The 16,641-nt window shown below is 36.4% G+C and overlaps 1 long non-coding RNA gene across 1 annotated transcript in view; it reads left to right on the top strand.

Annotated features, from left to right (window-relative positions):
* Window positions 1–13,438, top strand: part of LOC131738090 (uncharacterized) — a 30,892-nt gene extending 17,454 nt beyond the window's left edge. Inside the window, exons 3-4 of the long non-coding RNA XR_009329612.1 lie at window positions 5,460–5,567; window positions 12,322–13,438. This is a non-coding gene — a long non-coding RNA (uncharacterized LOC131738090). The remainder of the gene's footprint in view (window positions 1–5,459; window positions 5,568–12,321) is intronic.
* The last annotated feature ends 3,203 nt before the right edge of the window (window positions 13,439–16,641 follow it).

The following is a 16,641-nucleotide window of genomic DNA, read 5'->3' as shown; positions in this document are numbered from 1 at the left end:
GACTATATGGGTTTGTTCAAGGCTGACGAAATGGAAATCAAGATTTCGGCTGCATATTCATATTCAAGAGCAGTCAAGAGTGAGTATGGTTTTGCAGCTTCACACTGCCACATGACTCTACCGCATCACTATAATATTCACATCACTGGTCACTAAATATTGTCATATTGTCAATTTTACAGAAAAAATAGTAAACTATTCTGTATTCTGTTCTGACAGAGCCAGTTCTAGCAATGCTGCTGACACATTTTCCACACCTCTATGGGCTGGACGTGATAGAAGTCCTCCGGGCCCAGCTGTGGGGTGTTACTGTCCAAGGGCAGCATGCAGTCTGTGGAAACCCGTGTCCTCCATGCAGTACCTTATGCAATAATAAGCACATTAGTTGTATTATTGTGCAGTACATAACTAACAAAATATCTGCTATCTGCCCTTCAAGGATTGTAGTCTTTTTCTGTATGATGGCTTCTTGGAGATATTGTATATAAATATGCCCAAGCAGGTCAATTATATAACACCAAACAATACATCATAGATAAATTACCAGGGTCTGTTAATGATTACAGTTACAAAGGTCAAATATACAGGTTTCCAAATTAATATTGACTTGGCTCTGTCACTGATATACTGTATCACTGAGGTAACAGTGTATGAATGTTCCTGTTAGTAAATAGACATAAGCATTGTTTTAGATATAAGCTTTTCATTTATAACGTTACTATGGATTTGTCCAGTTTAAAAGTACAATTTAATAAAGGATCACCAAAACACCTGAAATGTTTGGTGCTTCATTTTTATAAATACCAAAAAAGAATAATAGTGCTCAGAAGAAGATGCAAATCATAAGCTTTAAAAAAAAATAAAAAATAAATATGGATTTGGAAATTAATCTAAAATGTCATACAGATACAATTTTACTTATTGATATTCTTGCATATGCTGAAAATTAATTTTCTACGTAGACAACTCTTTAAATCCACCCCTAAAGAGGCTCTTTCTGAATATCAAGATCACAAATTTGCAGCAATCTAATTTAGGAATATTTCTCAAGAGGGTTGAAATGAGTGTCTGTAAAACATACTTTAAATGAGAATGTGTTTCTTTTGAAGTTTCCTTAATCCCTGGCCTGTTCACTTGGTATGTCACTAAGGTAACATCTAAGTAGGCCTAGGGGATTTCTACATTTACATGTCATTTTGGCAACTACATTTTTTTTTACAAGATCAGAACATTTATACTGATTGCTCAAATGTGAATATGTAAAGTGGGAAAGCGAAGCTAACAGAATGTGCTTGCTAAAATTACATGGTGGTGTTATTGTATATTTAGATTTAGATTTGCACTTGCTGCAGTGGTAGGGATTGAATATTTGAATTAAAGTAATTGTAGCTAACAAAACAGTTCCAGAGATTTTCTCCACCATGCACATCCATTATATAGGTATAGTGTAGTATTATTTAAAATCGGTTAATTTACTCATCAGTATTCCCAGTAGTTTGTTGCATTTGTTAAAAACATTTAGTCCATTTATCACTTTTAGAATTTTGGCGTCTTATCTAAATTTGTAACTACCTAACAAAGAGACCAAATGCATTTAATTAAGTACATATTACCATAATTATCCAACCGTTCGAAGAAAAAAAAACTTTTGTTAAATAAAACAAGAAAAGGCATCTTTTAATTAATGATTAAGGGTAAGCAAGATTCCCCAGAGTATATAGATTTGCCAGATATACTTACATCCCAAATAGTTAGGCAAGAAAGACATATATTTTGGAATTCTGTGCTGTTGACTGCATTGTCCTTTTATGCCAGTTATTTATTTTTATTTAAGAAGCTATGAGGTATTAACACGGAAGTGCCTTCATTGTAAATCCCCTGTGTTGCAACTCGTTGAGCACATTTGGGGGCATAGGCTACTAAGGGGCTAATCTGTATGAAGAAGGGACTAATATTGTAAGTTCAGTCAGGAATACTCATGCGATAGAAAGAACAATAGTTATTAAACCTTAGACAACAAATACTACATTATATATATTTTCATTACATCTTTGGCCTTGCCCTTTGAGGTACCCCTGTAGATAATTTAGTTTGCAGATAGTGGAGAGGCTGACTGTAGGGAAGCCATGGGCAGGGAGGTAGGATCGCTGCCCTCCCCCTCAGACGAAGGTGAAAAACAGGTGGCTGATCAATGGACGTGTTGTTAATCGAATATCACAACAAATCATCTGAGCGAATCTCATTAATCTTTACAGGATCTGTTATTTAGCCAAAAGGTTTTGATACTCGCTCTATAAATAGCCATTCGTTACAAAAACTACAATTAGAAAAAAAAAATGTCCGATACCTCACTTGGAAAACTTGGATTTCTGGAAGGAGAATCCACCCACTAATCAACACTTCATATCCAAGCACCATAAAAACTCTGTGTGGCTTGCATTCATGTCGCTTCTTTTTGTTTGGCCTCTCATTCACGTGCGGTGAGGCCAAACAGAGACGGACGTCTTTAGAGCCCGGAGGAAGGGCTACCCTCATCTCTCCCTACACACCCACTCGACCTCTCCGCTCCACCTGCACTAGAAGACTGACTCTGCCTCCTCTACGCTCCCCTGCCTCCAGAGCCCGCTCCTTCTCCACCCTCGCCCCGCAGTGGTGGAATGACCTTCCTACAGATGTCAGGACTGCCCAGTCCCTGACCACATTCCGACACCTCCTCAAGACTCACCTCTTCAGAAAGCACCTGTAGAACTCCTCTGTTTTTCCCCTGGGACACATATCCCCCTTCCTTAAATGTGCTTTACTTGCTCTTATCTGCCCCCTATTTTACTGAATTTAATACTGTACTTCAGAGTACTATAATCTGCTAAGTGTTTAATCTGTAGTATATTTTGTATTTAATTATATCCTGATGTAACTATCACTGACACTGTTATCTGCTGTATTATTGAATTGTATTTTGTCACACTTGTACTTGCTTGAACCAAAGTCATTGTATTCATCATTGTATTTATCTTGCTCTTAATTGTATTATTACTTGCACTGTGATTCTTGAAATGTATTTGTTTATGACTGTAAGTCACCCTGGATAAGGTCGTCTGCTAAGAAATAAATAATAATAATACCATTAAAATAGTTTTTTTTCTTTATTTTCTTTATTTTTTTTTTACAAACTTAGCATTTGCGTTTTTGCTCCAGACGTTTCTCTTTCTTTTTTTTATTGCTACAAACATAAAAGCAACAATAGAAAAACAATATGGGTTCAAAAATATATAGCCTGTGGAAAACTGTATGGATAGAAAGAATATCTATAACAGCAAGGTGCACTGGGATGCATACTTTTAGCAGGTGACTGCATCATCAGATAATTGGACAACTTTCTCTATTAATCACCAGAGCAGCCAGTAAAGCCATTGGGTCTCATGATTTCTGTACCACTTGTGCATCTCTGTTCTTTTTTCTTGTAGTCTGTCCTGATATCATGGTACTGGTAATGTTAAATGACTTAATACCTTTACCTTGTACAGCAACCCGCTGAGTTCAATTCTATATTCATATTCTGGTGCCCTGTTGCTAGAAGACAATGCTTTCTGCCAAAATATATATGAAGCTGTGGACAAAAACCTAGCTATTCAGAAATCCCTAGGGACATCAGTCACAAATTTCACTAGTTGACATCTTCCAAATGCTTGTCACAGATCTATTCTGTAGCTCATTTCCATCTGCCACTGGTTTAGTTAAACGTATGATTGATCCATGAACATTCCTAATGCAGCAATTTCAGTCATTGCTTCATCAGTGTGCAGCGTGTCAGGCACAGGAATAGTCATTAAATCCGGGCTGTCTGTGATGACCTGGGTTTTGTATAGTTGGTTATTCTGAAAGGAAACGATATGCCTTCATTACTTTTGTGCTTCCATGATTGATACTGTAACCAGAGTCACACATAATCTGTATTTCATGTTATTGGATAATCTGATATAAAATAAAGAAGTACATGCATGCATGCATAAATAAATAAATAAACAAATAAATATGTTGTCATTCAAGGTTTTATCACAGCTGAACGATCATTAATTGACTTTAAATCCATGTAAAGCAGTGAGTTACATAGTTTTCTGCATTGTAATTTTGAAACAATACACCAAACGAGATGAGATAATTCTACGTGTGATCTGAAGAAAGTATTAGTTGAAACAGTTGTCTCCTGTTTTTATATATTTTTTGTATTATATTTTATTATATGTTTAGAAATTACACAGGTATAATGGATTGTCTTTTTTTCACAAACCTACTAAACCAATAAGTAAAAATGTACTGGTGTTAAGTTACTTCCTTGGTCCACTAACTGGATCTGCAGTAAGAAAGCTAATAGACAGGAGAAATAAAAGAGAAATAGTAATGAGTAAACACGTGTGGAAACTTGTCAATTATGTTTATAGCTTTGTATAACAATGTTATGTTGCCTGTCATATTCTATATAGACTTTCACTGTACCTTGTCATTGTTTCTAAAGCTGGTTGGACATATATATACCAATAAATACATAATGCTATGTTATCTCTAAAAAAAAAAATGCCCCAAAATGTGATTGACCAGAAAATACCATACGCTCTAGCTGTTTGCACTGTGACTTTGCCTCTTTGGAATGCTTAAATCTAATAACAAAAAACAATATAGTGGAGCATTTCTTCCATTAAGGAAACATTCCTGTTCTATATTTAATGTTAAAGAGCAGTGTCACAAACCCAACAATAGCGTTCTTTGATCATTCCTCAAGCCACATGGGAAGAGTCATTTCTGTACTTGCTGTTTCATAATAAATAATGCAATTTCCACAGCAACTGTTAAATGAAAATAGGTGTTTCACTCAATTTCATTTATTTTTGTATTGCAGAGCCTAATTCAGGGAAAGCAAGGTTATCTTAAGGAGAAGCAGGAAAATACTATGAAATAAACAACTTTTTTGTAGAGCAGCTTGCAGAGAGTTTCTATTGCTCATGTTGAATTAATTAAACAGAGATTAGTTGCTATTGTGGTTACTGTATTGCTGCTGACAGTTAACCCTATTCTCTTTTTTTTTTTTTTTTAATTAAGAATCTCCAATTATTTTACTGCCACAGTCAGTGTGACCACCGCATCGCGTTCGGTGTGAACGCTCCATCATGCTAACTTTGCTATACTTAATTTAAAATAGATAGATTGAATATAAGGAAGCATGCATACATTGACAGACACCATTCATTTTTTTTTACAGTGGATTGATTTGGAACAGTAATTAAACATAGTTTAAAAGATAGCTTTCGAGATTTTTTTACCAAAGATTAAGGACCTCATGTTGACCAATCAGGTTAAATGAAATCTCAGGTTCATTATCTAATTTATTGTAAAAACCTAAGTTTAAGAAGAATGACATCATGACCTAAATAACTATAACTTTATTAACTTTTTGTTTAATTCAGACATCCCCAACTTTCGAGCTATCAAAAGGATTTTTGGATGACGCCCTAGTTTGTGTCTAAGTCAGTGAACATTCCTGTCTATGTTAACGCCAATCAGCAACAGTCAAGGTAAGGTACAACCTCCTCTGTTTATTGTAAATGATGTGCAATGTAAGTTACAGGTTCTTTAGATGCTTATTTCATTATGCTTTTGGGAAAATGTAGTGAGAAGCATTCAATTCTACCCCAGCAACCATCACGGTCTTGTGTTCCATTATTTGCAGGGAACTTCATTAACATGTGCCCTGATCTTGTACAAATTCTCATTACTTCAGACAAGCATGGCTTTAATTGAGAGAAATGCCAGCCTGGTAAAGTGGATCAGGTATGAAGGCGCTGCCTTCAGCAAATAAAATCCAATGTAATGATTGAGTGCTCTTTTTCTTATTCCCTTTATATGATAGATTTAATACTGCCTTTGTCCCAAGCCATATTGCTGTTTTTATTATGCTATTTTCAAGCACAATTGTAGATTCATATTGCCAGGCTGAGCAGCTATTGCTCTTTGGGTGTGTTGGACGCACTTTGGTGATGATTGACACATAACAGTTGCACCACAGAGCCACAGCATGTCTCAGCTACTTCAAAAACAAAACCTTTCTAACTCAAAATACTGTATAAGGGCTGGAAACTATTGATTTTTAGGGACTTCAAGGTCTGTTTTAAGTGAAACTTAAAAGGCTTTTTCCTCTGCAAATGCATTTCTTACATAATTGTAGATAATATTTGTACAGAAAGTTAGCTTTGTGTATTTATCTGTTCAGCTGAAATAAAACAAAACCATTCCCAACAAAATAACTGCTGGCTTTCTGAAGACATTTACTGTTATTTTAATATTGTTGTAATAAATTGTCATTAACATATCTATACTGTGCAGACAAGAATACACATTTTCAGGCAGGATGTAAATAAATATGAAAACACATGTTATAAGTTTGAGTATATACAACCATACATGTGGTGTTTTCTTTTCATTTGACAATTGACAATGGTTTTATTTTGCATGCATAGTACTGTAGTTGGAAGTTTTAGCAATAATAAAAAATTGACATTAAGATTCACATTTTCAGAAGTACTGTTGGTTTAATTAATGCCAGCTTCATGACATCCACATAGGTTGTTTTGGAACATAATGCTCAGGATCAAGCATGGCAGTGCATTTGGTTTTGTACAGCTTGCTCACAACTAATGGTCCTAATCATACAGGATGACAGCTTTCAGAAATTAATTGTTTCCCCTTGAATAGGTTTTTGTTTGCATAAGGTAAGCTTCAAAACTGAAAATGACAATCAGGAAACTGTGCATTTGTTTTAAAACCCTTAATAATGAAATTCTTTACAAAGTCCTCAATGCTGAAAATAAATAAATACATAAATGTTAAAGCTTAAGTTAGAGAGATTGATAGTGCTCAACATTATCAGAAAATTACCTAAAACTCCAGGGTCTTTGTTAATGATTTTAACAGTGGCAAATCTTATTACTGCCACCCTAGAATGTATAAACCTGATTTTTTGCAAACCTTATTTCACTGTATGTTTTATTGTATGTAGTAATGTTAAGATGTGGGTCAATAAACCCCTTGGGAAAACCCCAGGTAGACAAATATAGAGTTAAAGAGGGGACATATAGATCTGCTGACGTCATTAAAGGTTTGGTGAACATATAGATTGCATATTTACATTACCAGAACTGGACGCTTTGTCAATACTGTTTACAGTTAAATAGGAATCGTGTCAGAACTGTATGTCAGTATAGCATTGGAATGCCAGTAAAATCACAAAACGAAGAGTGTAATTACAGGGACTCTAATGTTTTGTTAATATGATTAAAAGCTTTAAAACCTTACAGTTTTCTTTCATACTACTGTTTAACTTCTGTGTAATGATTTTGTAGTTACAATCAAACCATATAGCCAGATTTCTAAAATACCCAAATTCTCGACTTGGAGAAAATAAACTTTCACTATCAAAATGGATACAAACCTTTCTTTTCCTGATTTTTATGAAGCGCTAATGGCTGAGCTGAACATAGAACTCAACGAACCAGCAACAGTGAAAATGATTCCCACTTGCTCTTAACCCCTTATGTGCTTGTTGCCTGGTTTCAGCAACCCTCTTTGAAAAATATTCTTACAGTGCCAGACATCACAACACAAGGCATAGAAATACAAACAACAGTAATTTATAAGTAATAATAATAATAATAATAATAATAATAATAATAATAATAATAAGACACTTAAAAAAGGGGGGGGGGGGGGGTTAACCCAATTCTTATACACCAGAGTAGTAGGAAGATGTCTGCCATTCTTTGGTTACATAGAAGACATCAGAGAGCAAGAATTAGGCATGGGAGGTCCTGTCCGCCCCATATCAAACCCTGAATAAATGTAAACAGTCACCCAGGTTACATTTTATTTCAAGGTTTTTGCCTCACACAGCAGGCAATATCAGTATTATGCGAGGAGATTAGACCCAAATTGGAATCTACCAAACAATCATATGCAATACCTGTCGAGGCTAAAGTTTAGCAGTTACAGTGTTTTACAGCATTTTATTAACAGTGTATGTTTCCGATTACAATTATTATAAGTATATCCTATAGGAATCTTGCAGAAGGTTTATAAGCCACACAAACTGACCCGATTTAAATATTTGGTCCAGATATCAGATTGGCCTGTCACATAAATGACTTTGTTTATGTTGCAGTGAGATTCATTTGGTAATGTTTGAATCAATGACCAAACAATGTATGGAATTGTTTAGTAGGTTACACATGTAAAACAATACATATGATGCAATTAATAGGCTACATTAAAACACCTAGTGTGTCATTATGTACTAGTGGGTAATCCTGTAGGCACCGCAATGAAAAAATTACTTTGTATAATGGAAGGGTTTCATGTAGGGCTGCATTATATGAGGGGTTTTTTAGTGCCCCATTTGGGCAGTTTTGTCTTGGTCCAGAAGCATCTTAATATCTTAAATATGAAAAATCATGTAATGTAATTCTTTTTAATATGTAGACTATAGAGACAGAGTAATCGTCTGGTATAGTTTTCAAGTCGATTCACTTTTGTGCCCCATGGGCAGCTTTGTCTTGGTTTGGCTTTTACCCACTCCGTGTTTTAATATACAGGTCATATGACTAAAATTGTAATGTGAAATTGTAACCACTTTACCTAAGTCAGGGATTGTTTGAATGCTGATATCTCACTAAACAAATCATTGGCCACAGAAAATCCTACACAGCATATAATAATCCATTTCACATTACTGTTGCTAGAAAGTAATAGAAATACAGCATGAAAGAAAAAAATGAAAGAAGTAACTCCTGTAACAACATGAACATGAATGTTAAAATGTACACCCTTGTTTAGCCATTTTTTGTTAAAACAAAGGCATTTTTAAATACAAGCTATAGTATCCTGATGTACTGTCGGTATTATAGTAATTTATTTGAAGGAGATAATAAGGTAAGAGTCCCACTGTCATGTTAAAAAGTGTGGTATTAATACAAATTAATTATTTATGAGAGCTGATCAAATGCCACAGGAAAACCACCATTTGAGGATTTGTGAATTACAGTGGAAGCGAGTAGTAAAGTTTGGTGATAATAACACCCCTCCAATCTTAACTCCAATTTTACCACTGGTACTTCAATCGGACTCTGTGAGAGTACAACTACATGATTTTAATGCAGCAGAAACTCAATACTTATCTTAATACAGTATTTACTCCTAGCTCGTTATAATTTCTCAGTTTAATTAGTGCAGGCCTGCTGAGGTTGCAGAACTGTCCGTTTTCTACAGTTTTAGTGATAAACTTTCCATCTCCGAACAAATGTTCATTTTGCTGTTTACTATACAATCTTTATCTTTTCATGCTGACACATTTAATCTTGTTTTTCCCATTTGCCACAGTCAGTGCAGGCAGTTTGATTAGAGCCTCTGACCATCCCATACTATTCATATTTTTCTAAGAAAACAGCTGGTGCAAAATACCTTAATTGTTGCATATAAAAGTTAGAGATGACAATGACAATTAATTTGTTCCAAATAGCAGAAGTAGAAGTATGTCAGCAGCTATGTCTGCAAATGCTCTGAATAAGATGATGAATAAACACAAGCTCATTTCATGTCAGAATTTAATGCTCCAATGCATGTTGGTTCATTTCAATAAAAATTGAAAAGGAAGAAGAGAACCAAATTCAATTTTTAGAATAAAACAACAGGATGTAATGTTTTGCACTGCTAAAAATGCATGGCAATACTTTAAACCATTATGCAATGTGAAGGAAAAAACCCAACGACAGTACAATGCAATTAAAAAAACAATCTTTTATACCACCTTTCATGTACAAGAATCTCAAGGAGCTACACAAACAAAACCCAAACTACTGCAGGGCAAAGCCCCCGTCAAACATGTTTTAAGCCTGCACTCATTTCAGAAATGTAAACACACTGTACAGCATGAATGTAACTGGGCAGCACATTTCCAAACGCTACCAAAAGCTAAAGGACCGTGAACAGCACAGTAAACAGGCATATGAACATCTGTAAAAAACAAATAAGAGCTACCGGTAACATGAAAAAGTAAACCATCATTACCTACATCACACTGAATACATATATGAAAATATGAGTGTGACATACAGTAAGACAAACACATGCCAGATTCTAATACTCAATAACTTGGGTCAAAGAATATCCAAACCAATAGAATAAAGTATGGGCATATATATCAAACCCAAGTGTGACATATGGACAGACAGACAGGATGCTTTCATATACCCCAATTTGTAATACTCCTAATAGCTCGTACAAAAGAATGTCCTTAACGAAAGGCAGTCTTACAGATGGAGACAGCCTATACACACACACCCATCTGCTACATTCCATAGACGATCCTTAGCAATAAACAGTCAAGAGTTAGATACAGACAGACTTCCGTTCAAATAAAAAGACTAAACAATATTTATCCCCATGTTCTGATTCTATCAATAATATTAATCTAAAGTATGTTCTTTGCTACAATTGCTTAAGCATATCTCAAGATACAGTGAATGTAAAAATGGAAGTGTGACATGCAGACTGAAGTTTCTGACATATTTGGAAGTAACTCATAAATATATTAGTTATATCTTCATAAAGCATTTAAAAACAACCAGTTTAAAAAAAAAAAAAAAAAAAAGAAATGCAAAATAGTGTAGTCAGATAATACTGTAACAAGCCATTAATGATTTCAAAATACGATGCACTGCCTGGCCAATATATGGATGTTGAGCAGTCAGCTGAATAAATTACAAAGGTTGGGTAAAATAAATTAGATTTGTTACCATGACTACCCCGTTTCTGTATCAACCTGTAGCATATGTATATGGCCACTGCAAATGTTGTTGAAAAGACTTGGTGGTGCTAGCGCAAGTAGTCTTTTTGTATTTTTTATCGACTTATTGACCATTATGCACCAAGTTACATAACATTAAACTGGACTAACACCATTTTAGTTCTGAATTCATGCCCCGTATTGGACAGACAGACACTCTACAATAACATACACAGTACTTTCCTGCCTGGCTAGTTCTTCCAATCCCCAAATAGCAGGGCTTCAATCAGCCCTTATTCTCTGCCAAATGGAACTAAAACTCAAAGCAAGCTGTTTACCTATATAAACCTAATACAGTCCTATGCAAAAAGACTTCTGTATAATTGGAAAAATTTTTTATCACCTATCCAAATATATCATTACATCACAAGTTGAAAGAGCTGTCAAGAAACACAGCTCTTTGGTTTTTCGAAAGTGTTGATTGGGATAGTCTTTGCACAACCCTCTTTAATCTGTGGTTGCAGTATAAACTGTCTAAGTGATGCGGTGGAGGCTGAGTAATGGATGTTGTAAAATAAAGGAACAGCAACATGGAGCAGAAGCTTTCATTATTTAAAGGTATGAGCAGTAACTGGCATTTTATCATCCATGGCATGCAAACAAGCTCCCTGAATATTGCATTTCACTGTCTTCATTAGTCTGTCTGGTAATGCAAAAATGAAACATATCTAATTCCCATTAATGACCAAGGCTAGTTATTTAGAAGAAAATACTGTACGGTATTTTATTTAAGATTTTTGATGCGCTCAGCAGCTCTTTTTACCTCCTTTGTGGCTGTCATGTTTGCAGGTTGTGCTTCGTAATGTAATCTAATTGTACTGTAATGTAATTGATCCTATGATAGATTGCAAGCAGTCCTGCTGGGAAGGGGCTGTAATTATTGAATTGGTTAATGGGATAACAAGTGATGAGCCAACATTCTGTCACATTGGTCAGCAAAAATAGCAGAATAAAACTGTTTAGTTTTTTTAATCAGTATTTATCAGTTTATCCATATTTACTCTATCATACTATAACATGACCAAATAAATACTGTATGGCTTTGATTAATAGCATTCCCACATTTTCCCAGTAAGGTACAGTATTGTTTTCTGTTTTCTTTAAAATATCATATTTACAGTTTGTGACAATTCATTAAGTGTGGATTCCATTAAAAGAATTGTATTGGCATGTGTGACAAGGACACCCTGTCGCTGGTTCTTGGGTGCATGTGTGCCTTTATAAAAGCAGCTGGGACTCACAACAGGAGTTGAGCAGGTAGGCTCGCCCAGCGCGGAGCTGATTGGGAGGTCCTGATTGGCTGGAGGGCGTGTTCGGGGAGGCTGTGCGGAGTCCAAAAAGCGTCTGTGCTACAGCTTGAGACTACTACACAGCAATAGCCGTACAGACGGGGCTGAGCGAAAGATTGCTGTGGTTTGTTTTGTGTTGTGTTTCAGACTCGAATCAACCCGGGAGCTGAAGCTATGGAGCCAGCACTAACCCCGGGAGCATTTACCCCTGCACACGACCACAACCCAGGAGAGCGTCCGCTCTGCAGGAACTGTAAGACGGTACTCGTGAAGGCATTGCCCAGCCAAGGCTGTGTGAAGGCAGGAGTCGCCTACCCTAGTGTCAGCACTTGTGTTGAATTAATTCTGCACACTTGTGTGGTGTGTCAACACCCAATGCTCTGTGTCTGCCTCATTATTAATCAGTGACAACTCACACACATGACAAACCCCCCTGTTACAGCATGTAATAACAACATGCGTGTGACAGTTCAGCATAACGGTATATGTCCTCGTTCTGCAAAGAAATCGAGATGGATTTGTTACCCAACAATCACAAATAAACACTGTATGTATTTTATATAGAAAAATAGGATAAACCATATGCCCCTATCTTCAGATATGCAGTTGCCTCATGTTACTTTTTTTCTTTGTTACTGAACCAGATTCCCTGCTGTTCCTGCTGCATTAGGTTTGTATTGCTCTCAAGAGGAATTTAAGAAGTTATATAGTTTCAAGCTAGAGAACAAAAAAGTGAACACATCAGATTTTACATCTCCCTTGCCAAGTTTTCCAATGAGTTGGAACAATTCTTTTAAAATTCCTTTTTTTTTTTTTTTCAGACTTTGTGATTTCTTATGGGACTTATAGTTTTTGTAAGAGTGCAGACATAATCATTTGTTTATTGAGATTCCCTATTTGCGAAATTGATTGGAATTCAGTGCCCTCAGGACAACTGGCAAGAGTTTTGGGTTTTTCTTTCAGGTCCTGCTACTAAGAGATCTTTTGATCATTAGTTTAAACAAAAACAAGGGATGGCAGCTGGTATGAATTGGTTTCGAGTACCCACATCTCAAGCATGTTAAGTGTTTTTCTACAGGCTACTGAACATGTTATTCTTGTATAATAACTCTGTTCAATCACGATTAATATACATTTGAGAAAATAAAGAATGCATTGCTTTAAATTTCACAAATGTACTTACAGTTCCAATATCTTTGTATGATGTTTGCAATTATTCCAAGTGGTTCTCAGTTTTATTCTTTTTTTTTTACATAGATGACGGGGTTGAGTGATCATTTAGAACTGCCAGTTTGTCTTTCATTTCATTTTTTTTTTTTTTTTTTTGATTTCGTATTGCTGTAATGTCTCTAACTGTCTATGTATTGTTGTTTGTTGTATTTTATGTTGCCTCTTGGCCAGGTCGACATTTTAAATGAGAACTTGTTCTCATTGTCTTTACCTGGTTAAATAAAGGTTTGAATTTGAATTTGAATTTCTGTATTTCACATCATTGACATTTAATACACTCAATACAGTTGTTACAGCCTGGGCCATCTTGTGCAAAGTTTAGGAGTTTTGTAGTTTGTAGTTTTGAGAATAGCTTTTTTATGAAAACACTGCCACATAACTACACACAGAGAACAAAAGTGTGTCTTCTTATTCACAAGAACCAGAAAGCTGTGAATGTCATACATAAGATAAGTATAACGATCTAATTAAAAGTAAAATTATATCCACTACCCCGTCTCCCTCCTCATCCACCAAGAACCTTGGTGTCCCCCTCGACCCCTCTCTCTCCTACTCTCAGTTAATCTCTACTCTGACACGCTCCTGTCGCTTCTTCCTCAGCAACATACACAGAATTCTCTCCTTCCTCAACGACCATTCCACACAGCTCCTAGTTCAGGCCCTGGTACTGTCACACCTTGTTACTGCAACTCCCTCCTGGCCGGCCTCCCTGCCTCTGTCGTCCGTCCGCTCCAGCTCATCAACAGCTCTGCTGCTTGCCTTGTCTTTTCCCTTTCTAGTTTCTCCCACGCTACTTTGCTGCTCGCATCCAATTCAAAACTCTTGTACTTGCCTGTTGCTCCCTCCTATCTCCAGACCATCATTTCTCCATAACCCCCTCTCACCCCCTCCACTCCGAAACCACCGGCATATTAGCTGTACCTGTTTAACAGGTATTAGCTGAACCTGTTTAACAAAGTCCACTCCCCCACTTCCGGAGCCTGCTCCTTCTCCTCCTTTGCCCCTCAGTGGTGGAATGACCTACCCACGGATATCAGAACTGCTCAGTCCCCAACCGCCTTCCGGCGCCTACTCAAGACACACCTGTTCAGACAGCATCTGTAAACCTCACAACTCTTGGCTATACTGGACTATATGGCACCCAATTGTTCCAGTACTTGCATCAGCTTGTACTTGCAGTGAACTGCTCCATACCTAGCTGTATTCTACTACTGCTCTTAATAATAACTACTTCCTGTATCTTCTACTTGATTTTACTCTTATAGGTATCCGTGTATTCATGTTTTTGTAATGCAATCAACATGCAGTTATTATACTGGCAGTAATGCTGTCCAATAGCATCTAACAGAAACAGAAGCGGTATGAAGAATCAGAATGAAAGCAGCATGGACTGAGATCTGGATAGCGGCACCGATTGAGATAATGTTGAAGAGAGGAGTTGAACAGCAGACAGAATAAGTCCCGGTAGTACTAAGTACCGGTGAGTACCTGCAGAATTTCACCCCTAACTTGTTCACTCCCTGGCAAGCAGGGGAAAGTACATTTTATATGTTTATGCGCAACAAGTATAAATTGGGTTACAAGTATCTTGCATGCGAAAGACACAAACGGGATGATAACAAAAACCTAGTTTCACTCAAGTGAAAGAAATTAGAAATAAGGCTAGTGCAAATTTAAGTCACAGTTTCTAATAGATTGTCTCCCTGTGATAAAAATGTCCTCACACTTCTACACTGCAGTTTCATTTATTATTTACTTTGGTGACATTAATTTAATTCATCCCATTATAATGCTTAGTTCATCAGCAACTCAAATTCTTTTATTCATATCGGTTGTATCCAAGGTCATCTCCTTAAGGCATTTAAATGGTTTTCTCTTGAATGCCCAATACCCTTTTTACAATGCTAAATGGGGTTTAATGCAAGGCTTCTCACCTCCTTTGTTAAACAATATCCATCATTAACAGGTTATGTCCTGTTGAATACAATTTAAATGTCTGGTGAGAAAGCTTTTTCTGCACTGTAGTGTTACAGACCAAAGCTTATCACACTATGTAAAGAGGGAGACTTTCGCAATAAAGACCCAGTAAACACACAGCAGTAAAAGAAAAACTGAAAGAAAGGGGCTAAGAAATTATCAAAGCTCTGGTGTCATTTCCTTTTGGCAATAAATATATATTGTGATTGTGTTATCCCTTAGAGCTCTTCTGTCCTCTCAAATATACTGTCATGGTGCATTCTGGGAATGGTGGTATGGAATACCATGGGGCTCATGTGAGGTTGCCAATCTTAGAACTTATGTCTGATCAACAGTCAAGTTCCCTTCAACCTCCCCTGGAGATTAATCACTAAGCCCACAAGTAAGGAAAGGGAAGCTTGGCAATTCAGTAACCACACACACACACATACATACATACATACGTATGCATTCCTATATTTGTGAGGACTTCTCATTGACTCTCACTATATTTTTATTTACTATTTCTAACTCTGTTAGTCTGTAAAAACTCAAACTAAATATTTTGGCCCTTTTTTTTTTTTGACGGCATATTTAGTTCTTAAATCAATGCCCAGATTGGGACTATAAACTCTTGACCTTTTGATAGCAAGGCAAAGGAACAAGAACACATAACTACCGTGAGGCTATAGTTATCTCCAGCTCAGTGTAATGTTTCTTTTTTAAATATACCATATACAATACTTGTAAAGGTAATCTAATATATTTATTCAACTGTACATTAGGCATGTCTACCTTCCACTGAATCAACTTTCACTTTCTACTGCTGCTTATTTCCAAGAACACATTCTGACATTTCTTTTATGTTTCATATTCATTTATGTTTCCAATGCTGGTGTCTTGTCTGTACTGAGCACTAATCGATCAGTAAGAAACATGCACTATTAAAGTGCTACTATACATTTAGAATACTGATCCTTATGTGAGCCTTATATTAGAAACATTCTGTTTCTTGGAGAGTGGCCAACTGCAATTACTGTTATTTGTTCTCATATGTGGAGCAGGAACTCAAGTAAACACAGTTCATCTTTAAAAAGACGCCACCTGCCGGGTCAATAATAAAGCCAAGGAACAGTTGATTATTAGGTCTTTATTAGGCAACATTCCTCTGCCTTAAAATCAGAACCAGAGCCTGGGGAAGGCCTTGCCACTTTAGTGCAAAGTTGCTAACCAGGAAGAGAGCAACACAAAGGAGTGAGACCAGGATTCCACACAGTAGGC

The sequence above is a fragment of the Acipenser ruthenus genome, chromosome 10, assembly GCF_902713425.1.
Source record: "Acipenser ruthenus chromosome 10, fAciRut3.2 maternal haplotype, whole genome shotgun sequence".
Classification (NCBI taxonomy): Eukaryota; Metazoa; Chordata; class Actinopteri; order Acipenseriformes; family Acipenseridae; genus Acipenser; species Acipenser ruthenus.
The sequence above is the reverse complement of the archived record's forward strand: the minus strand, read 5'-3'. Positions and strand labels throughout refer to the sequence as shown.